The sequence below is a fragment of the Hylobates moloch genome, unplaced genomic scaffold (genome assembly GCF_009828535.3).
Source record: "Hylobates moloch isolate HMO894 unplaced genomic scaffold, HMol_V3 SCAFFOLD_17, whole genome shotgun sequence".
In the NCBI taxonomy this organism is placed as follows: domain Eukaryota; kingdom Metazoa; phylum Chordata; class Mammalia; order Primates; family Hylobatidae; genus Hylobates; species Hylobates moloch.
In genome coordinates, this window is record NW_026652292.1 from 54,760,062 (window position 1) to 54,784,327 (window position 24,266).

At 35.8% G+C, this 24,266-nt stretch overlaps 1 long non-coding RNA gene across 1 annotated transcript; it reads right to left on the bottom strand.

The window, feature by feature from the left end:
- Positions 1–14,340: 14,340 nt before the first annotated feature.
- LOC131381681 (uncharacterized) lies at positions 14,341–17,494 on the bottom strand. The gene is made up of 3 exons (XR_009210565.1): positions 16,931–17,494; positions 15,976–16,045; positions 14,341–14,432 (listed from the first exon to the last, which is right to left on the bottom strand). It is a non-coding gene; the product is annotated as an uncharacterized LOC131381681 (long non-coding RNA).
- Positions 17,495–24,266: the final 6,772 nt, after the last annotated feature.

The window sequence follows — 24,266 nt, forward strand, 5'->3', positions numbered from 1 at the left end:
TTATTGCAACACTATTCACAATAGCAAAGACTTGGAACAAACCAAAATGTCCATCAATGATAGACTGGATAAAGAAAATGTGGCACATATACACCATGGAATAATACGCAGCCATAAAAAAGGATGAGTCTATGTCTTTTGTAGGGACATGGATGAAGCTGGAAACCATCATTCTCAGCAAACTAACACAAGAACAGAAAGCCAAACACAGCATGTTCTCACTCGTAAGTGGGAGTTGAACAATGAGAACACGTGGACACAAGTAGGGGAACATCACACACAGGGGCCTGTTGGGAGTGGGGGCTAGGGGAGGGATAACATTAGGAGAAATACCTAATGTTGGTGATGGGTTGATGGGTGCAGCAAACCGCCATGGCACGTGTAAACCTATGTAACAAAACTGCATGTTCTGCATGTGTACCCCTGAACTTAAAGTATAATAATGCCTTATTGGCATGTTTCCTTGTTCTAGGGCCCTTCTCCATTTTAATCTTTTTTTCTTTGAGTGGTATTTACAAAATAATTCTTTATTTAAGAAATTCCTACGATTAAAACATTTCACTGACTTTTTACAGTTCAATATAGTTCATTCTCCTTAACATAATATACGTCCCCTTATGATCAACCTCTGCATTTTTCTATGGCCTCATATCTCTTCATCTGCACTCCATTTGGACTTTGCTTCTATGTCTATTTACATATTTAAGATACAGATAATCTTCAACTTAGCATAGGGTTATGTCCAGAAAACCCCACTGTAAATCAAAAATATTTTACGTTGAAAGATACTTTCAACTTACAATGGGTTTGTCTGGACACGACCCCATCATAAGTAGAGAAGCTTACAGAATGCATGTTGCTTTCATACCATCATAATGTTGAAAAATCATAGGTCAAACCACCATAAGCTGAGGATGTCTATACATAGTGAGGTTTTTCTCTAGGCCTAGCATTGTGTTTACATGTGGGATGGTCCTTTTATGGCGTATATGCTGCCGCTGAATTAAGAGGTATGCATATAATCAATTCAGGCCTCTTTCTTAACATTTCAGAAATACATTTAATGAAAAGTTATTTCTCTAAAAATCATGCCTACTTATTTAGTTTAATAGCATTTTACATAGGAGATGTCAGTGAAAAAAATTATAAAAGCGTTGTTTGGAAAACTACCAAATTTTGTCATCACTAGCTTAAAATATTCAGTTAGACCACTTTTGCATCTTCCATCATGACACCCTGGACAAACACCATCATCTGTCATCTGAGCTATTGTGAAAGTCAACTAATTGGTTGCTTAGCTTCTATTTTTAACTCTTACCATCTATACTTAACACAACACTCCGTAATTGATGTAAAACATAAATTAGAACTTGTCATCCTTGTGCTTATATCGCCCTCCAATAACTGAACATCTCAACTGAGATCAAAAGCCAAAGTCGTAGCAATGACAACCCAGACCCATGGCAATCTGTCTCTCAGTACCTCTCTATCTTCTACTATGCTCCAGTTTTCTAACTTAGCTCCAGACACCCAGCTTTCTTTACTTTTCCTCAAATATATTATAAACACTCCAGTATCATGTATCATGGCCTTTGCACTTACTATTTTCTTTACCTGAAAGCATCTTTTCCTAGATGTGAATGATTGCAAGAGAAAAAGAAGATTGGGAGTAAAATATATATATATGAGGAATTCAGGTTTGAACTAGTGACAGTGAAAATGCCTATTAATCTTCCCAATAGAAATGTTCTATAGGCTTAAGAAATGAGTGTTCGAAGCAGAGCCTCAGTATAGAGATACACAAGTGAGACTGAACAGAATATATATTAATATTAAAGCCATGAGACAAGATAAGTTCATTATGGACTGAGGATACAGAGTAAAAGGAGAAAGGGGTTATGATTGAGCCTTGGTCCACTTCAAAGCCTAGAGGTTTAGTTGATGAAGATGTGCCTGCAAATAATACAAGAAGGAACATTCAGCAAGGTAAGAGGAAAACCAAGAGAGATTGTTAACCCAGGGAGGCAGGTGAATGATCAGTATTAAGAATGATGGAATAATAAATTAACACAAGTTTTATAAAGGTCAAATAAGATGAATACTGAGAACTAACTATTGGAGAACAATATATTAATAGATGTCGCTGGCAACATATATGCAAAAAAGAAATTCTATTAGCATAGAGTCTAAATTGAGGTTGATAAGGGCAAGTGAAAATGGATCAATAAATTGTTACGTTCTACTCAGGTCAAAGAATTACCACAAAGTTTAGAACCAAAGGTTGTGTGCTAAATGTCAAATTTAGATTATTGAGTGTTCACAGGTATTCAAAATGACAATGTCAAAGTATAAGACAGAATTGAGTGTTTGTGAAAGCATGAAAAAATCTTTGAAGGAAAGGAAGTCAAAAAATATTTTGAAGAATTATCTATGGAAGTTCAACTCTTAATGCTTGTGACTGAAGCAATGCTGTAGAGAATGATATTGAGTCAAAAGCTATAAACTTTCGATGAAGAAATAAGGTAGAACAGCCTGAGAAACTGCTGATCAATGCAAAAAGGAATACTAGTAAGTACAATTAAACAGAGGTCATATTATTCAAAGTTTGAGAAGTTTAGACCAGAGGGAAAAAACTAGTCTGAACCTGGTGATAACAGAAGACGCCAATGTTTGGGATGTAGAAGAGATAACAGCCCTTCCTTCAGAGCTAGTGCTAAGGTGTGAGCATGTTACTTAAGTTACTTAAGAAGACTGTAGGGAAAACATAGTGACCAAAAAGGAGTGCTCAGCTAGGATTAGAACAAATAAAATAAATGTTCAGAGAAGAGTTTGAAGATACAGGAGATTCTGCAGATGCCAGATCATAAGACCCAGAGGGCACATGGAAAGTTTTTGAATCAAGGAATGTTGTAAAATAGGATTGGATTAAGAAAATTACAGAGGCATAAATGTCCAGGTCATGAGAGATAACCATAGAGTCTTGGGCACCTAGAGTGATTATAATACATAGAGATAAATTATGTGATTAGATTAGGCTGAGAGACTACAGTCTCAGGGAGAAGGTTTCTAAGTCTTAGCAGAAATATGAAGAGCCTTTGAGATCCTGGTTCCCTCTTATTAATAATGCTTCTAATTCACAACACACAACTTTGCCATTCCCCGCCTATTGGTTTCTGCATCGGGGGCCTGGAGGATGGTGGAGGATTGATCTTACATGAAGCATGGGAAATCAGAGATAACCTCTTGACTCTTAGGGCATGTGAAGGTCTGCAAAGGAAACGTAGAGGTAAGGGGAGAATTTATCTTATCTGGAAGATGGGGAGTTTCAGGACTACACACCCACAAACCCACTATCTCCACTCCACACACACACAGGGACACACACGTGCACTTTTATTAATTAAATTTTTTTTCAGATCCTATATCTGCATTCATTTCTTCGCTATGTAATTTGTCAGAGGGAAGCAGAAGTATCTTCCCTTAAGTTTCTCTTTAATGGCAAACTCTACCCCAGATCTCTAGTTTGCCAGCCTTCCTTGCGGAGTTTGGATTTGCCAGCCTCCACAATGGAATGAGCAATTCCCTAACATTTTTAAAAATAAATATACATCTCTCGCTCTCCATATTAGTTCTGTTCGCTGAAGAACCCTGACTCACACAGGAATCCAATCTCTGTTATATTTGCTCTTGATGACTTTTGAATTTTGTTAAACAATTTGAATTGTTTTTTCTGATGATGTACTAGTCCATTTTCACACTGCTGATAAAGACATACCTGAGACTTGGCAACTTACAAAAGAGAGGTTTAATGGACTTACAGTTCCACATGGCTAGGGAGGTTTCACAATCATGGCAGAAGGCAAGGAGGAGCAAGTCACATCTTAACATGGATGGCAGCAGGCATAAAGAGAGAGAGCTTGTGCAGGGAAATTCCCATTTTTAAAACCATCAGATCTCGTGAGACTTATTCACTATCACAAGAATAGCATGAGAAAGACACACCCCATAATTCAATTATCTTCCACTGGGTCCCTCCCACAACATGTGGGGATTATGGGAGCTACAAGATGAGATATGGGTGGGGACATAGAGCCAAACCATATCAGGTAATAAAATGCATACTATAAAAAACATAGAAAATTCAAATACCACAAAAATGGCACTGTCAACATCTTGTTGAGTGCTCTTCTGTTTTTTCTGTGAGTTTATAGACATGTATACTCAACAACAAATTTGGATTATGAAATTCTTTTTAAATAACATTAATTGTAATCATTTAAAAATGTTATTAAAATTATATAGAAAAAAATTATATAGAAAAAAGATTTTTAAAGTTTCTGTCTTTAATTCTAATACATTTCATTTTACCATGCATGGCATACATTTTTATAATTAGTGTCTTCATTTAAAATATATGATACTCATACAAAAAATAAAACTACACTCTTTTGCTGTGCTGAATTTTATTAATTTTATCCTAAAATTTGTGTTTGACTTCTGTAAAACATTGTTTTTAATAGGAATGCTTTTAATATATGTTAAATTTATTGTCATAATTTCTTAAATAGTAGTAAATGACTAATTTTCTGAGTGAATATTAGTAAAATAGTGTCATAAAGATCATTAATATGACTGCCAAAGTGAGGCAGAAATACCACAGTAATAAAATACTAATTTAGAAAAACCCAGAAGAAAGATGTGTAATAGTACAAAAAGATTTAATATACCTCCACAAGAGATAAATTTTCCATGTTGCTCTTAATAATCATTACTGTTTGGTTTTAGATTGTTATTGGGCATGAGAACCATAGTTAGACCTGCTGTAGATCCAGAAGGCTTAGGGTCCCAGTTATCCTGACATTTGAAAATGTAAACTAACTTTAGCTGAGCCAGTGTGTTAACAGTTGCCTATGAGTACAAAATCAATTCATCTCTGAGTATATTATCAAGGACTGTGTCTCTTTCGCTGTTCAGTTAAGCTCAGGTCCCAGAAAGCACTTTGCATACATAGCTTCAAAGGAATTCACAGCTGGGTCAGATAAGGGACTCAGTATATGAGTCTTCGTGTTTGTCATCTTTTATTATTTTCCCAAATCCCTCCAACCCATGAGCCCAGGTAAATAAAAGTTAACTGAACAAGAACTCAAACTGAGACTATCTGTAAAAAGTAACTGAAATCTGCCTTTGTTTCATTATTTTTAATAAGATGAGAAAATAAGTGGTTATCTTCAGCTTAACTTACCATCAAAAGAATATATTAATCGGTTCACTTAAATGTGAGAAAATCCCAACCCTGCCATATGGTATCTTATTAACAACGCCATGGCTTAACAGTGAGTCCTAAATTGGGCATGGAGCCATATTTCTTCAGATTCTTGTTAAGTCGTGTTTCTAAACTGAGTAAGTTCTTAGATACAGGGTATGAGAATCATATAATTAAATTATTAAGCAAGTTCATATAGCAAGAACTAAAAGAACTTCCCTATATAGAGCTAGATGTTTTTTCCATAATTATACTTATGTACCTGAATAAAAGTCATATACTTATATATCTGAATCACTTTAAATTCTTCTTAATGATATAGCGTTTGTACAGACACTCCTTTGACTCAAATGTCTAGCTCACAATCATAGAGCTAGCAACTATACATCACAATGTGTAATCATGACTCAATTATACAGTCGTTTGCTCCAACCTGATGGGAGAACTTCTTGATTCAGTGTTTCTTCCCAACTACTTCCTTTATTCTTCCCACTGCAGAGTGTTACCTCAGTTTTTCCTTTCCATATCCATTTTCCCTATCTTGGCTACTTACAGTCCAGTTCCTTTAATTATTCACTCTTCTTGCACTCTTCTACTACCTTCTTCCTTAGAAACTACTCTTCCTCACCTATTGCTTGCTTTCTTGCTAACCATTGGGAAACTCCCTCATCATTGTCTATCCCTTGAATTATAATCTGGTTCAAGCTCTTGTGAAATTTCCTAAACTGCGATAGATTCCTAACAACTTCAGTTTTGCGTACACGAGACATTCTTTACACAGATGTATTTTTAAAACACAACCCAAACTAGTCCAGTTCTCTTGGCAACCTTTAGTGATCCCCATTTCCTACGGCATGTTTTTCATATTGTATCATGACACAGAGAGCCCTTTACCAATAGTCTTATCTCTACCTCTTTTGCTTTATTCCCAGGCACGTTTTTCAGTGTGACTTGTTATCTATAGGCTAGTGGAACAAGTTCAATCCAAAACAATCATTTATAGCGTTTCCCTTGAAAAAACAGATCAAGCGTTCTAAAAAAAAGTGATTATCAAATCACTGCTGGGCACGGCGGCTCACACCTGTAATCCCAGCACTTCGGGAGGCCGAGACAGGTGGATCACGAGATCAGGAGATCGAGACCATCCTGGCTAACATGGTGAAACCCCATCTCTACTAAAAATACAAAAAATTAGCCGGGCGAGGTGGCAGGCGCCTGTAGTCCCAGCTACGTGGGAGGCTGAGGCAGGAGAATGACGTGAACCCGGGAGGTGGAGCTTGCAGTGAGCAGAGATCACACCACTGCACTCCTGCCTGGGCAACAGAGCAAGACTCTGTCTCAAGAAAAAAAATAATAATAATTTTAAGACTCTTTTTAACTTTAACTTATATCTAGTGAATGTTTTATGTTTTCAGATTCTAAGAATTTTTCCACCTCTTTTTAACTTTAACTTATATCCAGTGAATATTTTATGTTTTCAGATTCTAAGAATTTTTCCACCTCCATTCACATGAAAACTTCAGAATATTCTTTATTGATATAATAAGAATCATGATAAAATTGAATTCATAGAAATTTACATTTCAGCAGCAGTTGCCAAATTTCAAAAATTTGCTTACTCTTTACCATGTTTGGCATATTTATAAACTTTTTAAAGTAGAAATAAGTGCTTTCATGACCCTCTTAACAACCTGAGCAAGAAAAAAAGCCTAAATCATTTCAGAATGTTTAAACACTGAAAGAGGAAATTATCATAATGTTTATCATAAAGTATAAAAAGATACATACAAACTTTTTTAAATAAATTGAATCATCAAATTTGACCTAAATAAAAGGTTAATATTCATGTTCTTAAATGCTATTCTACTTCATACTATTATTGTTAAAACTGCATTGAAACCTGCTCCAGAATTATTTTCTTCATTTGTAAAATGGAATAACATAAATTTGCTATTTAGCATAAGAACTGAGAAAATATCAACAGAAATTGTATATTAAATAAATATATGAAGCCAAACACAAGTTATATAAACATTCTTTTCAAAATAAAATGTTGGCTTAAATGTATAATTGTATGAGACACATTTGGAGAAGCTTGCTCAGACCACGTTTAAAATATGATAAACCACAGATCAAGCCAAGAGGATACAGAAAAATCTATCCAAATTCCTGTATGTTAGACAACAGCTTGGACTGCTTGCTTTTTTGTTACAGATCTACCCAGATCTCACCAAATCTCTTTTAATAGCACAGTTTGATAACAGTTCTGACAAAGAAAACTGCCATCAGCAACTACTGGCTGCCAAAGAATACTGAATTATTGTGAGATATTGGCCAAATATATAAAATTTTAAAAGCTCATAAAAAAGCAATTAATTGGTCTCATATATCTATTTCTATTTTAATGCTAGAATTAACCATTTAATTAACTTATCCCATCAAAATAGAACATTCATATAATAGCTTCTTAAGCCTGGGGGCTTTCTTGCATTTGAGTGCTGGCTTCTTTTTCTGTAAGTAGGCCCAAGATTATCCCATTATATCTGAATACATTCAGGCTCCAGCCAAACCAGATCTCTCTATGAGCTCCAAACTCAAGCATTCATTTATTCCACAGACAGCTGCTGTGTGTCAGGCATTATGCTAGGCTAGGTACCAGAGATTAAAAAAAAAAAAAGGCCGGGCACGGTGGCTCACGCTTGTAATCCCAGCACTTTGGGAGGCCGAGGCGGGCGGATCACGAGGTCAGGAGATCAAGACCACGGTGAAACCCCGTCTCTACTAAAAAATACAAAAAATTAGCCGGGCATGGTGGCGGGCGCCTGTAGTCCCAGCTACTTGGAGAGGCTGAGGCAGGAGAATGGCGTGAACCCAGGAGGCGAAGCTTGCAGTGAGCCGAGATTGTGCCACTGCACTCCAGCCTGGGCGACAGAGCGAGACTCCGTCTCAAAAAAAAAAAATGCTGTCAACAGGTCAGCAGGAATATTTATTTCATAGGCTCTCCCCCAGTAAAATGTTTCAATGATCAATTTGTTTTGAGAAATGTTGTATATGACACCACATCCCCAAATATTCAAACCTGTTTTTAAAACTTTGAAAGCATTGCAAATTCTTATGGCTAAAAATGTAACCACACCTAGTAGAATGGTGAAAATGCAAAACACTGACAACACTAAATGCTGGTGATAACGTGGAGCAACAGGAATGCTCATTCATTGCTAGATGAAATGTAAAGTAGTATAACCATTTTGGAAGACTGTTTGGCAGTTTCTTATGAAATTAAATGTACTCTACTATCCAGCCACCACACTCCTTGGTATTTATAAAAATAAGTTGAAATTTATGTCCACACAAAATCCTGCATGTGAATGTTTATAGCAACTTGTTCATAATTGCCAAAACTTGAAGGCAACCAAGATGTCTTTCAGTAGGTGAATGGACAAACTGCGCTACATCTGGACAATGAAATATTATTCAGTGACAAAAAGAAATGAGCTGCCAAGCACAAAGACACATGGGGGAAAACTTCAAAGCATATTGCACAGTGAAAGAAACCAATTTGTAAAGTCTGCATACTGTGTGATTCCAAATATATGACATTCTAGGAAAGGCAAAACTATGGAGATGGTGAAAAGTTCCATGGTCTTCAGAGGTCGGAAGGGAAAGAAGAATGAATTGGCAGTGCACAGAGGATTTGGGGGGCAGTGAAACTATTCTGTATACTACTACAATGGTGAAGACATGTTATTGTACATTTGTCAAAATCCACAGAATGTACAGTAAGAGTAAACCCTAATGTAAACTATGGACTTTGGGTGATAATGATGTGTCCATCTGGGTTCATTAATTATAACAACTGTACCACTCTGGTGGGGGTTGTCGATAGTTGGGGAGGCTCTGTGTGTATGCAGGGGACCGAGGAACTCTCTGTACTGCCTGCCCCTCAATTTTGCTGTGAACTTAAAAATGCTCTAAAAATTAAAATTTGTTTTAAAAGAAGCTATCTCACTTGATTATGGTATTTTTATGTCAAGAAATTGTTACTATTTCTTCATGCAGCTAATAGCCTGTGTAGCACATTTCTATATGATGGACCACTTAGTCCATATAATACAAAAATGAACCAATAATTTAATAAGATAATTAAGACTCAGACATTTCAATTTCCAAAACAAACTTCCAAAAAAAAAAAAAGGTACTACGGTCAGTTGTTTCAATAAACTGACTAAATCAAGTAAAGTATTTCATTGTGTATTCTCACTAGATAAGTCATTCATTATCTCTTGACTCATAATTTAAGCAAGAATGTAATCTTAACAAACAGCATTTTTATTTAGAATCAGACATCAGTATAGGTGATAGTCTCCATTATTTCATTTATTCAACAAAAATTTTTCAAGCACCAAATCTATGTTGGCAAACTTTTTCTGTGAAGGGCTAAAGAAGAAATATATTTAAGCTCTGCAACCCATTTGATTTCTGTCACAACTACTCACTTCTGCCATTGTAGTGCAAAAAAAAAAAAATCGTAGACAATAATTAATAAATGGGTATGGCTGTGTTCCAATAAAGTGTTATTTACAAAAACTGGCAGTAGGAGAAAGTAGGCCTGTGGGGCTTTAATTTGCCAAACTCCTGGTCTAGACAATAGGGATATGAATTTTTAAAGTAATTGCCTTTAAAGATTTAGAGTCTTTTGAAGGAAACAGATGCTTACATTTCATTGTTTTAACTGCTATTTTATGAAATCGGGAAGGAGGAAGGTTTAACCAAAGAAAGGAAATGTACAAGCAAGACATTTTTCCTCAAACATCCTAGGTGAAAAGTGGCTTATCACAGTGCAAGTTGCTATTTTCTTAATTATTTGGAATCTCAAAAGAAGATCTGTCTTTGTCCTACATGTTATCCTGGAACGTATGGGGCTACAGATGATACTCATTATAAACTCACCCACTCACCTCCTACTTTCATAACAACTTGTGGTAGAGATATATCAGAAGACATGAAGAAATGATGTGAGAGGGAATTCATAATTATTATACTCTGCTAAGACCACCCACCACAGAAAGCAAAACTGACAACTGAAAAGTGAGAAAGTTGCAAAACACAACAACAATGAGGCCTAGAAAACAACAGTTAAGAGAGAAGAGTCCTTGATATATTCCAGGGGAAAACTCAACAGATTATCATATGCTGTGCCTCAAGAGTCTTTGAGGAAACAATAAGGTCTTTGCTTCCCAAATTTGGTTCTGCGAATTTTCTTAAATGTGCTTGTCTGTAGATTTCCTCGAATAAAAATAGTCAAAATGCTTCAGGGTCAGATGACCTATTAAAAGCAGACTGCATAATTTGCTGAAGATTTGAATAGGATTCAGAACACTATGCATTTATGCAACACTGGCTGTTTATCTGTGAGTAATAGTTCTTGTTGGGGGATACAAAAAGTAATAATTCAGTTTCTGGAACCTTTAAGTTGGGAATATAGGATACAGACATATTAGCAATTAAATAACATAACCCACTGATATTTTGCTGTGTGCGTCCCCACCCAAATCTCACGTTGAACTGTAGCTCCCATAATCCTCATGTGTCATGGGAGGGACCTAGTATGAGGTAATTGAATCACAGGGGTTGGGTCTTTCCCCACACTGTTCTCGTCATAGTGAATAAGTCTCATGAGATCTGATGGTTTTATAAAGAGAAGTTCCCCTGCTCAAGCTCTCTCACCTGTTGCCATATAAGACTTGATTTTCTCCTCATTCGCCTTCTGCCATGATTGTGAGACTTCCCCAGCCATGTGGAACTTTGTGTGAGTCAATTAAACCTCTTTATAAATTACCCAGTCTCAGGTATTAGCAGCGTGAGAACAGACTAATACACCCACAAAGCCTCTGTCTTCTAGAATATTTTTTCAGATGTAATGATACAATTATACAAATCAAGAAAATAGAAAAATTAAGTATCATTTCAATGTAAGTTTTGAAAGCCCAATTGGCAATTAAGTTTGAAAGTGAGAATATTTATAGCGTTCAGTAGAGGAACTCAAATGAAAATGAGAAAATATCTCGTAGTTTTGAGTTCAAGAATTTTCTGTTTCCCTATTTTACTAATGTATTGATTATGTTGTGTCCAATAAACCCCTAAACTTCTCTTGTTTGTGTTCTTTCTGTGGTTTCCCACCCAGGTGCACATCAAATGCCTTACTGTTTTTACCACCATCTTGTGGTAAGACAAGGTAACTGCATGTAAACTCACTGAACATAATGTTAAGTGGTAGATGAAGGCACTCAAACCACATCCCCTTTGTGACAATGTGCCTGACAGTACACGTTTCAGGAACTTAGTACATTACAAAAGCAGACATGGTGATAAACCTTATAAGTGAGAGGCTCAAAGCGGATTTTAGAAATGGCGTTGATTTTGTTTAATACTGATTTTATATATACAATCAGTATTTTGAGGATACATATATATTCTCAAACATCTTCTGAAATAAGAGTGCCTATAAAGCTGCTTTATGTTTGCTTCTTTTTAAACACAGGAGGTCTCTTTCTCTCGAAGGAGATGAGAGAAATCTCACTCTAACTGTGGCTAAATCGTGAAGGGTCCCAACATAGATTGGTGATAAATAAGCAGAATAAAACAAAGACAAAGCAGGAGTTCGCAACTGGCTTGCAAAACAGTTAATCAAAATCAATGACTTCTGCTACCAAGAACCAAGAAAACATTGTTCTGTGGTTTTTAAGAGGAATCTTTAGCCAATGCAACCAGGTAGGACGTCATAGGATGCTCCATAATACATGCCTATGGATACTATTCATTAAAAAAAAAAAATTAAGATAGAATACATATTCTTAAAATAAAAAAAGTTGATATTAATCTGATATGGCAGTGATAATAAAATACTACAGGAAACACTTTTTATTTTTGTTTATTTATTTATTTTTCCGAGACCAAGTCTTCCTCTGTAGCCCAGGCTGGAGTGCAGTGCCATGACCTTGGCTCACTGCAACCTCCACCTCCCGGATTCAAGCAATTCTCCTGCCTCAGCCTCCTGAGTAGCTGAGATTACAGGTGCATGCCACCACGCCAGGCTAATTTTTTTTTGTTTTTTTTTTTTTGTATTTTTGGTAGAGATGGAGTTTCACCATGTTGGCCAGGCTGGTCTGGAACTCCTGACCTCACAATCCACTCGCCTTGGCCTCCCAAAGTGCTGAGATTACAGGCGTGAGCCACTGCACCTGGCCAGGAAACACTGTTAAGAACAAGATTGCCTTATGTTAGTGTCTTCCTGCTGTCAAAAGAGTCAGAATGGCAGGTACTGGGGTCTAGGTGGTGGTGTGTATATTCATATCACATACAAGTTCATTGATAGAACTGTGTTATCCATGAGAAGGTACTGATTAAGATGGAGAATCAGTGTTATTGTAAATGAATTAACATGTGTGTAAAACATAAAAGCAGAAAACACAAGCTCCAAAAAACACTTTAGAAGTAATTTCATCTAGTCCTCTCATATTTCAAATAAAAAATTCAGAGGAGGTAAATTCTACTTAACTTTTTCAGTCTCAACATTTGAACTGATCAAATGTATGAGCATTTGCCAACCTAACAAGAGAGAATTGCTGTTCCATCTATGACCCCACTGGGCTTTATGGTCCTTCTCTCTTGTATTGTAGTTAGCTTTAGACATAACTCAGATGTCAGTTGTTTTCTCATTTTCATACATTTTCATTTATTCCATCTGTTTCTGTTCTCACTTCTACCTAGGTATAGCATTCCATAATGCTTTCAATTGTCTTTGGACATAATTTACTCACACACACACAAAAATATATTAGTGAGCAATATTCACTGCATTAATTCAGTTAACAAATATTTACTTGGCATCCACTAAGTGCCAACCACTGCTTTAGATGCTGGGGATAAAAACAAAAAAAAAGTCATGAGCCTTGCCCTGATGGAAATTATAATGGAGGAGAAAGACTAATGGAATAATCAGAAGTTAAACCCATAAAAAACATTACTCTAATGGAGAAGTACACACATTTTCAATGAGGATAATTAATTTGGTCAGGGGAAGCAAAGAATGCTTCCTTGAGAAGTGAAGATTTAACTAAGATCCAAGGAAATCAGTCCAAGTTAACAGTTTTAAGAAAGAGCTGATGTATATGTTGGAATAATCCATAGTTTGACTGAAAAACTGAAAGACAACTTAAAGACAGTGAATGGAAATGAATAAAGTGTAATAAATTCTCAATGAAACATTATATAGCAATTGAAATGAATGATCTATAGCTATCTGCAGGAATGTGAATGGGCTTCATCAATATATTATTTAGTTAAAAACAATTATTCCCATACAGGAAATTCTTCTTTGTTTCTTTCCACACCACATTAAAAGTGTAAAAATCATGATTAGCTCACTGGCTATAAAAGGACAGTCCTCAGGCCAGATTTGACCAGCAAGTACAACATACACACACACACACACACACACACACATACACACACTAAGTTTTATGCTAGTGGCTACCTCCGGTTGAGGGAGTTGATAAATGGTGGGATGGGGAATGAGCTCATTAAGAGATGTAAGATGCATTAGTGTTCTAAATCCTGAAGTAGATAATGGATTAGAAAAAGCTTACTATATTAAAGATTAAAAAATATAAAAACAGAGGACTATTCATGAACCAAAAATGATGATGTATTAAAAACCAGAGGTCAAATAAAAAAATTCAATTGCATGCATTTAAGATCCAACATCCAACAGCAACAAAAGAAAGCAAAGAGAGAGGGAGAGAGAGAGAAGAAAAAACTAAAACATAGAGTAGCAAAATGGTGCTTGTTGAGGTTGGGGATTTTTGAGGCCAAATTTTCAATGGCTAACATAGGTCTTTATTTACTTGTTTGTTTCTTTGTTTATTTAAAAATAAAGATTCACCTTGAATTCTCTTTATTGAAGGGTGGGAATGGGATGGAGTGGGAATGACATGGCCAAGTTTGCTTTTCCATAAAATTATTCCACTGTAGTGTGGAAACTCTTCAGAAGGAGACAAAAGAAAATATGTACTCACCAAATATGTACTCACAAGAGACTGTAGAAGTTCTGGGTAGAGTTGATAGTATCTGAGTCAAGGTAATTGTTGTGGAAATGGAAAGAATCTGGCTGATTTTAAAAACACATAAAACGTAATAGATACAGTTTAGAAATGAATGTGACTGTTTGGATATGGATCTTGGGGCCTCAAAGATTTCATGAAGGACTATTACATTTATGGCTATGGCGATTACAAAATTAGATACTTGGTAATGCCATTCTCTGAGACATAAAATGGTGCCAGAGAACTAAGTTTAGGGAGCAGATTATTTATTCATTAATTTACTCCACATTTACGAAATTTTGATTTGTGAAGCACAGTTGTGTTAAGTACTAAGATAGTAGTGTAAAGCAAATTTCCAAGTTCCCTGTTTTCATAGAGCTTACATTTTAGTGAGAGCACTCAGACCAGAAATAAGTAAGCAAAGAAATAAATTGTTTAGATTATACCATTTTGTAGAGGAAATAAAACACCATGATGACATAGGGAACAGTGGAGGCAAGGAAGCTATTTTAAGCAGGGGGTTGGCAGGTGATTTCTCCAGAATGACGTAGCAGAGACTGGAACGGCAAAGTCAAGAGTTTTGTTTTAGGTGTCTTCTGCTTAAGGTACCTTTGAGGAGCCCAAGTAGAGACTAATGGAATAATCAAGAATGAGCAGGTAAAGGAGACAGAAAAAAGTCAGAGAGGATATCTACAGCCTCTGCAGAGGAGAGGAAGGGGAGATTAACCTCTTACATCCCATAATATATGGGTTTAATTTGTATACATACTTCTTCTTTCTGTCTGTATCCCCAAGATAAGGTTGCAAGATTTAGCAAATAGAAATACTGAATGCTCAATTAAATTTGATTTTAGCGAAACAGGGAATTTATTGATGGATTAACTGTTTGATACCCATGCACTATTAGAGACATAAAAATATTCATTGTTTTATCTGAAACTCCAATTTAACTGGACATCCTATATTTTACCTAGCAACCCTATCACAAAAAGCACTTAGCACTACTAACTTCTCCCTTCCTCCTCTGTTCCTTCCTCCTGTCTCCTTCATTTTTCTCCTGATCTTCTCTTTCCTTCCTCTTTCATCCCCTTTCTTATTCCCAGATTTTCCACAGGGGACTTCAAAATCCTTACTCCTTCATCTTACAGAGTAATTCAGTTCTGCCATTTTCTGCCTTTTCTAGTATATCCCATGCCTCTTAATCAGAACACTGATTATAACCAAGACTAGACAGATATGGGCTGACCTACGTGAGAAGGCAAGTTAAGGCCACAGCACACATTTACACATGGATAGGTGCTGGTGTCAATAAACTGCCAGTAGATGAAGCACAAGAATTCCATCTCGGATTTTGTCCATATTCCCTATATGTAAATGTAGGAGGCACTTGACAACATTTTTCAAATGACAAAAGGCAAGATTCGATCTGCTTAAAGTTGTAAGCTACTAAACATGTTACTGGCAACATTTTAGTAGAAACTTCAGTTTTCTCATTTTTGAATCGAGAGGTTTCATACTAATAGTAGAAAGCAACAATAATAACAACTAATGTTTATTAGCTAATTACTACTTAATGAGGCATTATATTAAACATTTCCTATGTATTACCTTAAAAGTTCCTTTTAGCTTTAACAATGTGTGATTCATTGGCACAGCATGGTCTCAGATATGACAGAGTCTGAGGAAAATTTAGAGATACATTAATTAATAATGAGATGCAATTAAATAATAATGTCTAAACATTTCCAGGGGAAAAAAGAGGTGTTGAAGTATGATGATCATCATAGAGACAAGAAATATTATTGGAAAAGGTTTCAGCAATTTGCAGTCTTCTCTCTATTAATTCCCAAACTGGTTGAGCACAGCTTCAACAATGTGTCATGCCTCAACAATTTGTCTGCATGAGAATCATTCACAGACCTAACATTTCATCTGGTGTGACTACAAGGTGTGTGGTTGGTTGAGTAAAGTCACAAGTTACACAGATGTGAGGAGAATATGTTATTAATGGTGTCAGTGAGAAACGTAATTTAGAATTTAAAAGCATATTTCTTCTGTGCAGTTCATTGGGCTTTACAAATATTTCATTAAGCTGTATTACCCTGCTGTCAGAGGGAGGTGACTATATGGCAAATATTATAATAAATAGCTATTGAGAGGCTATTCAGATAAGAAAAGAACACTGCAATTCACAATATGTGTAGTTAAATGAGAATAGGAAATAAATATATCGACTTACATTGGCAGGCTGTGATAAAAGCTATATTGGCATTAGAGTAACTTGAAGCCATATGAAGAAAATCCTTTTTTGGCTATCCCTCAAGACGATCATGTGCATAGTGGAACCATAAGCCCCTCTGTGCAGAGTGCCACTGGAGCACTTGAAGTCATGCAAACTGCTTGTAGTGTGTCTAAAAAGTTCACCTCACCCACACCTACCTTCCAAAGGAATTTCATGTATGTGAAGCTGGTTATGCACAGAAATGCTTGTTAAAAATGACTTTTTTTGTAAATTTGTCAGATATTTGCTGCATACAAACCATCCCACATTTTAGTAGCTTACAACATTAAGCAGATAAGGTTTGCAAGTTGGTGGAGTTGTTCTTCTGGCATAACCGAGTTGCATGTTTGATGGAGCTTTCTCATGCATCTGTGGTCAACTGCAGGTTGTCTGGGGGAGGGGGTCTTGCTTGCTCCCCTGTGTTTGTGCCTTGGCTGTGACGACACTGTCTCCTTCACTTGAACTGCATTCTTCAGTATGTTAGCCTGGAATCGTTCTCACTGGTGCAGCAGGGCTCTCAGAGGAACAGCAGAAGAGCAGACGGCCGCTGAGGCGCAGGCTGGCAACCAGCACAGTGTCATTTCTACCTCATTGCGTTGTTCAAACAGGTCACAACATCTGCCAAATTCATGGTTGAGGAAGAGCGACTCTATATTTTGATGGGAAGAGCTGCAACACTCACATTTGTAAAGGCCTGAGTATACGTAAAGGCAGGAAGAATTTGTAGCTGTTTTTGAAATCTCCCACACTTGTATAGTGAACATGTGTTATGTTTATGGCACTCGACCACTTTTAAATAGAAGTTTTTTTTTAGGGAATTTACCATGTTGTAAATACCACTTTTACCAAAAAAAAGAAAAAAAAGAAGAAAAAAAAGGAAGTCTATTATGTGACCTAGACTTAATAAATAAGATGTGCCTTTTGAGATTTTGACTTGGAGTAGAGAAGGCACTATGAATAATTCATTTCCTGGTGAAGATGGCGGAATATGGCAGAAAGACAGATGGCAATGAACCCATTGGTGGCTTCTGGGGTATAGGAATTGCCTCTCCTTGAATCCCACACTGTGGGGTCTCCAAAGTGTGCTCCCATGCTGGTATACGTCCTGGCTGCTGAGCCTTTAAGCTAGTTTCCCTGGCCCTCCCAGAGAGTTGGAGAATTGCTAATATCCTTAGTAAATTCTTTAAATTAGCCGGAGTAGTTTTCATGGATTAAAACTAAGAGTTGTGACTGATATAGTAGAAACATTGAGTATATTTCTTCATCTGTAAAACAGAATAATAATATACATTGAGAAACTGGTTCATAGTTGGCACTTAATAAATGATAGCTTCTGATGCTTTATGTTTTCTAAAAAGTTTTCATAAAACAAAATTTCTTGTTTTTCTTCTACTGGTATAGCACCAAATCATACTGATTAGTTTTATTTTATACTTAAGTGTAAGGCTCACACTTACTTTTTCTTAAAAGGTAAAAGAGTTCAACTTTTCACTTATTTTTCCAGACAGAATATAATGGGGCTGCATAATATAGTAGAAATATATTTGAAGGGAATCAAAGGTGAGTGCTTGGTCTCATTTCTGTCACATACACCATATAAGCAAGTTGCATTTTTTGGCTCCTACATTATCCGTGGGGAAAGTGGCTGTCTTGTTCACCTCAGAGGATTACTCTGAGACTCATAAAAAATATCAGAAGCGTAAAGACTTTGAAACTATGAACTGCTATGCAAACATAAGAGACTACTTTCTTAAAGAGGGATTTCTCATCTCCTTATCTATCTTATAAACAAATACCAATTGTGAAATTTTTAATATATTCTCAAAATTCATCTCTACTCTGAGCCTCCTTTAACATCAGTTTATATGTGTCCTCCATCCAGATTTAATTTAGATTGGTTCTTTCATATTTTGAATTGAAAAACTTGACATTTATTCTTGCATCCTGCAAAATAAACGTAGCTTACATCACCGAGGGAGAATTGTCTTCCAAGCCTGATTTCAAAGGAAATATCACTTTTTCTTCCTGGACCTGGCACACTGACCTATACAAAGGAGGTCAAAATTAATGTAAGGTGATGATGACTATTAACAGTAATAACGCTGAAAATTATCACATTTATGGTGAGAATACAAAGTCATGAAATAATTACTTTATGGTTCTATCATACCATATGTTCCTTAAGTAAATACTAGGAGTTTTCTCTTTAAATTTTTTTTTTTTTTTTTTTTTTTTTTGAGACGGAGTCTCGCTCTGTCGCCCAGGCTGGAGTGCAGTGGCGCAGTCTTGGCTCACTGCAAGCTCCGCCTCCCAGGTTCACGCCATTCTCCTGCCTCAGCCTCTCCGAGTAGCTGGGACTACAGGCGCCCGCCACCACGCCCGGCTAATTTTTTTTTGTATTTTTAGTAGAGACGGGGTTTCACCGTGGTCTCGATCTCCTGACCTCGTGATCCGCCCGCCTCGGCCTCCCAAAGTGCTGGGATTACAAGCGTGAGCCACCGCGCCCGGCCCTCTTTAAATTTTTGACCTAAATCTTTCTTCTTTATACACTTTATAGTTTACAGTTATTTTCAACACTTTAACTTGTTATTTTCTTTTATATGCTCCATGGGAGAAAATTACCTAAACAATGAACAAAAAAAAAATAATTATACATGGTTGACAACAAACAGAGCAATAAAATTATGTGGTACAATGAAAATTGAATTTAAAAACTGGTTACATGAAAGAGTACAACCAATTATTTAAAAAACATAAAAACATAATACAATGTTTAAAACCACAAAAAGGAAATACAAAAACAATAGTAAGTAATTTATCAGAAGTGACACTTTAAGTAAAGGGCAAGTGAGACTTTAGTTAAACTTCATCTTCTTTCATTTATTTTATTGAAAGTTTAGTTAAATTCTCATAAAATAACAAACTTTCTGTTTCTTTCTTGTTTTTAATTTTTTGATAATGGTTTTATGTTTTATCCTAAACTTTTTTATCCATAAAATCTACCAAATTTTTGTTTTCATTTCAGAAGTTGCTCTCTGCAAACCTTAAGTGGACCTCCAATCAGATATTATCAGTCTTAGAAACAATACTTAAAATTGTTCAACGGCCTCTCATACTTCTTTAAAAAGTATCCAACTCCTAAAGAGAACTAGGAGTGCTTACGTGAGGTCGTCATTGCCTACCGCTGTCCTCATAATCTATCACTCTTCTCTTCACTCACCAACTTCACCAAACCACAACAACCTTTCTTTCACTACACTGCACATGCCAAGACCTTACATAATCTAATTCTTGTGTTTCTCTTCAACATCATTTTAGTCTGTCCTCTACTCAGTATTTTTCAGCAACAATGGTTTCCATTCCATACCTTGAACACGTGAAGATTTTCTCAGCTCTCAGGGCCTGTGCTTACCAATCTCTCTATCTGAAACCATCTTCCCCCTTTTCTCATCATGTGGTCTGTTTTCTCTCAAACTCCAGATGTGAGCTCAAATGTCACATATTCACACAGCCTTTTCTTTACCACTCTGTCTAAATCATATCTCTTCTCACTCTCTCTCCTATAACTCTGATTATTTACTCATAAATAACATTTATCTTATTTATTTATTTGTTGACTTGCTTGTTGTCTATCTCTGAAGAAGAAGTTCCTTGAGAGCAGGGAGGGTGCTGTATTTCCAGTGATATGCTCAAAGCACCTACTACAATGCCAACACAATCATTATTTCTTGAACTGCTAATCTGTTACTATCCTTTCTGGTAATCTATATGTTGTGCTATCCTTTTGGGACAATATTCTCTCTCTCTTACTAAAATCTTATATTTTCTCTAAGACATTTGACTTATTAAGCCACCACACATTTTTATAATGTGTCTAGTCATTTTGATTACCAGGAGTCATATAAGAAATGAAATTTTTATTTTCAGATATTAACTAGGAAGGACTCATTTTGGCATATCTACTGTCTTGACGTGCTGGATAGTATTTTTTTTTTCCAGTAACTAACCTCATTCTCAAACTCTTCTGTGCTCTTTAGGTAGGAAAGACTGAGAACTGTTTTTCCCAGAATCACTTTAATGCAGAATTATGGGTTAAATTCCACCAGTTTACATGAGAATTGTAAAGTAGAAGAAGAACAAAGCCTAATATTGTTCTAATAGCAGCAATGAGCTTCTCGTGATCTTTAGCACATAGTAGATAAAGTTTTCCTATAGCTCATGAGCTTTGTATAAAGAATTATCCACTTGTTGCTATAGAAAACCAAGATTATCCAGAGTGGTTTTTGATATTTATTGTACTAATTGATTTCCTAACCATTGGGGACAGTAGCTCAGATCATTGTACCCCAAGGTTTTCGATGTATGTGGGGTGTATGTGTTTTTATGTGTATGTGTGTGTGTCTTAACACTTTTAATTCATTTGATAAGTCCTTTTTTTAATACCTACAGAGTATATTTGTTTTTTTCTCCCAACTAAATAATAATTGGTTAATCTCCCATAAATAGATTTTAATACACCGATTCTGCTGCCAAACTTATAAAAATAATTGACTTGACAATTGTATGTACTGGCATTTTTGTGACAGGTCACTGAAATATTCCCAAATTCACAAAGACTGGAGGTAGAGACATAAGATTTGAATCTCTGAGGTGAAAATTAGAGGTAGACTAGGGATGCACAAAACCATAAATAAATAAATAAATAAGTGCAGTTCGGAGATCAGTAGGAAAAAACACAAAAGAGAAGATAAAATGGAGCAAAACTGACCCTACTTAGCTCATAACATTGAAGAGACTTCATTTCCTTCCTTCGACCTGAAAGATATAACAGTTTGGTTGTGATCCAAGTAGATTGTGATGGAAGTTCTCCATATTGTGCAATAACTTATTCAAAAAGCAGGATATGTGATAACGTGGCTAAGTCCAGAATGCTGATGAAATCAAATCAGCTGACTCAATAGCCAAGTGGGCCATATGGAATACATTTCACGAGCTTAAATGACATTTTTTTGCACCATTTTGGCCAATGGAAGTTCTGGTGTGCATCCAGATATTCATGTAAAAATGGGCCAAGATGACTGAATCAAATTGGAAGTCAGCTAGTCACAAAGAGCTGTTGAAATCTACTCTCCCACTTTGTAGCTTAAGATTTGTGTGTTGGGTGAAATAATTACTTTTAAACTCAGGATCTTTTGACTGACTTGGGAGTGTATCTATGATATGAAAATATATTATTCTGCATATTTATTTTATACTTATGTCTAGCCTATTAGGACACAGGCTCATTGAAAGAAACGTACATTTTGTTCTGCTGTTAGTTTGCTTTTTTTTCCTCTGCTATATTCTCATTACCTAGAATAGTGACTATATTTGTTGGCTGAATGAGGAAATGAATTAGAGAATACAACTAGTTAGACTGTGAATAAAATTCTCAGTGTAAAACACACTAAGGGCTAGTAAAAGTATTGAGATATTCAACTATCAAAGGCTATCAAGGTTTCTCTAAAATGCCTCCCCATTGATACATTACGTTCAGAAGTTCTCAAACGTTTGGCCTCAGGGCCTCTTTACACTCATGGAAAATATTGAAAAATACAAATGGCTATGGTGTATGTAGTTTATAAATATCGGTATTTATTGTATTGGAAATTACCACTGAATTTTAAAACACATGTATTAATTCATGTTAAAATAATAAGTCTATTGCATGCAAACATAAATACTTTTCTAAAAAATAACTGTTTTCCAGAATAAAAAACAAATTAGTGATAAGAGTGACATTGTCTTGCATTTTTTAAATTCTCTTTGACATTTGTCTTAATAAAATAAAATAACAGCTGAATTCTCATATCCACTTGTGCATTTAATCTTTGTGAATATGGTGTATTGGTTGAAGTATGTGAAGACAATTTAGCCTCATGCAAATATGTAAAGAGAAAGAAGTATGTTAATTGCTTTTCAGAAACTTGTACTCCTCTTTTATTCTACACCAAAACTTGTCAAATCATGGCTTCTTTAAAGTTAGTTGCAATGTAGAATCCAAAACTTTATCAATGAACTATTTACACTGTGTTGCATTAAAATCAAATGGATTCAGCATTTTCTGTGAAAATACGTTTTACCTTCACATAATTTTATAACATCATTTATTGGTCATTTGAAATGTATTTGTTCATTGACTTATTAAAATATTACAAATGTTTATACATTTCATTATATAATGTTTAAAAAGCATATTTATCAATATCACATCCAATCTCATCAGGAATGTCTTTATAGTGAAACTCTCAAACTCATAGGATTGGATACATGTTTTCTAAAATTTTAATTTTCAGTTGAATGCTCAACTTTTGTTATTAGCAAAAACCAATGTTACCTGTTTTTCATGAAGTGACAGGCTCACATTATTTAATCTTGAAGAAATGCTTGACAAATACCCAATTCTCAATAAACACAGTCTATCTGTCATTTTTTCAAGTACAAATTGTATTCAGTGAAGAAAAGCAAATATTTCGGATTACAATTCAAACAATTGCCAGTGATTCTCCTGAGAGCAATCATTATGAAATAAAAGTGTTTTGCATATTTCCTATTGTATCACAATAAATACTACAAAGATGTGTACTCAAGGGTCAAGAAGTAATAAAATTAAAAATTGTTGCTATTTAGTCATTCTGAAAGGAAAAAAATTATTTCCTCTATCCTTAAGCTCAATACAGAACTCTTCTGTAACCAGATGTGTGTGGGTTGTTCACCACAGACCAAGCAATTCCTTAGCAGACGCTGTCTTAGTCCATTTTGTGCTGCTCTTACAGAATACCTGAGACTGGGTGATTTACAAAGATCAGAAATTTATTTCTTACAGTTGTGGAGGCTAAGAAGTCCAAGATCCATGGTACTGGCATCTGGTGAGGGCTTTCCCTCTGTGTCCTCATATGGAAGGAAGTGGACAGGCAAGTATGAATCCACTTCCCAAAGCCCTTTCAACAGAGACATTAATCCATATGACGGCAAAGCCCTCCCAACCTAAACACCTCCCAACACTGTGGCATTGGAAATTAAGTTTCTGATGAATGAAATTTGGAGGACACATTCAGATTATAGCATTCCACTTGGCCCCCAAAACTCATGTTCTTCTCATTCTCATATTTTATTTTATCCCAGTAGCCCCCAAAATCTTAATGTTTTTCAGGCTCAAATTTTCCTACAGGTGTGGTCTGTGAATTAAACAAGTTATATACTTCCAAACTATATTAGCAGGACAGGTCTAGGGTAGATATTCCCATTCCAAAAGGGAGAAATAAGAAAAAAAAGAAAGAAGTATCAGGTCCCAAGTAAGTACAAAACCCAACATGGCAAACAATATTAAATCCTAAGGCTTGAGCATATATATATACACACACACATATATATATAATATATATAGTATACATATATATATATACACGTGTGTGTGTATATATATTTAATTGCATGTCTTGCCACTTAGACACACTGGGGTGGGAGTTGGGACCCTGAGCAGCCTTGTCCCCCATGGTTTTACTGTGTGCGGTCCACACTTTCTTTCACACATTGAAGTTGTATGCCTGCAGCTTTCCCAAACTGGCATTGCATGCTG